This window comes from Carlito syrichta, unplaced genomic scaffold, assembly GCF_000164805.1.
Source record: "Carlito syrichta isolate Samal-C Ts95f unplaced genomic scaffold, Tarsius_syrichta-2.0.1 Scaffold136033, whole genome shotgun sequence".
Taxonomy (NCBI): Eukaryota; Metazoa; Chordata; class Mammalia; order Primates; family Tarsiidae; genus Carlito; species Carlito syrichta.
The window spans coordinates 55,968-57,517 of record NW_007080129.1 but is presented as its reverse complement, the minus strand read 5'-3'; positions in this window follow the sequence as shown (position 1 = coordinate 57,517).

The following is a 1,550-nucleotide window of genomic DNA, read 5'->3' as shown; positions in this document are numbered from 1 at the left end:
ACTCACCTCAGCCTCCCAAAGGCGCAGGATTACAGGCTGAGCCACCGAGCCCGGCAGGGGAGCCTTTCAAGGGTCACTCTGGTTGCTGCATGGTTGGATTCTAGGGATACAAGGGCAGAAGTGGAAATATGAGGTAACTGCTGTGACCTGCCCCTCGAGGGGGGTGGCTGGGATGTGCTCATATCTGAATATATTCTGAAGACAGGGCTGTTCAGAATTGCAAACTGAACGGACGTGGGATGGGAGGAAGAAGTCCACGTGAGGTAGGGTACTGGCCCAAGTGAACAAAAGGATGTGTGTCCATCAGTGGACATGGAGAGCAGTGGGTGGGCAGCACAGGCACTGTCCTGTAGTGCTTGAGGGCTGACAGGGCACCCCCAGGCAGCATAATAGAGGGGGCTGGATTTGTGTTTTTAACACCACTAGAGACAGGTTTCTTCATTGTACACAGGCTTAGTGGGGAAGAAAAGGAGGCACAGGGTGAGTGGACAGAGTTTTCTAGGAATTCTGCTGCCAAGGGGAGCAAAAAATGCAACAGGTGGGTGAGGGTAGTCAGATAAACAGAAGGGATTTGTTAGGATGGGAGGAATAGTACTCTCATATGCGAATGAGAATGATCCAGTAGACAGAACAAAATCATGCTTTGGGAGACAGAGGGAACTGCTGGATTGCTGCCTCGGAGCAAGCCACAAGCCTGGGGCTGGGTGCCTGCCTGGCAGCTATGCTATGTGATAGTCTGTGGAAGCTTGAGGGTCCAGTGTTCTCAGTGAAGCAGGAGGCGTGAGATAGGGAACATCTGTGGGGTTGAGGTGGCGTCCTCAGCAACATGGTTTTGGGCTGACAGCAAGGGTCAGGTGAGCAGAAGGAGAGGCCGGCTATGTAGCCGGGAAGGGGGCACTGCAGAGATAGGCCGCTCAGGTTAGTAGGTGCACAGACTCCTCTGGGCACAGAGGCCTGGGAGTTCAGGGATTCAACCCTCTTCTTTTCCTCTGTGAAATAATTGCCATATTGAGATGTAACACACGTGTCATGAAATTCTCCCTTTAAAAAGCCACAACTCGATGGTGTTAGTATATTAACAAGCCGTGCAGTCACCAAAACTGTCTCACTCCAGGCCAAGTTCACCACCTCAAGAAAGAAGCCTGCACGTGAGCAGCCAGTCAGGCCCGCCCCCGGCAACCTCCACCGGCCTCCTGTAAATGGGACCACACGCTGCGGCCTCTCGTAGCCGCCTGTTCCCCAGGCCCACCTGCGCGCAGCACGCTTCCTTCTGAGGCGGGATGGCGTGTCCTTTTAAGGTCAGGCCGCACACTTGCCATCGCGGCTAAAGCTGCCGTGGCCACGGCGGTGGCTTTTGTCTGGACAGTTTCTTCATCGTTTCTGTTCTGATGCTGCCAGGAGTCCGGGACAGCTGCGACCGGCTCAAGGAGCACCTGCCTTGTGCTGGCACCGCGCCGGGCACCGAGACCGCGCAAGAGGCCCAGCACCAGGGACCTCGGTGGGCGCACTTCAGGCCGGCCTGGGAGGAAAGGCGGAGGAGCCCTGCACGA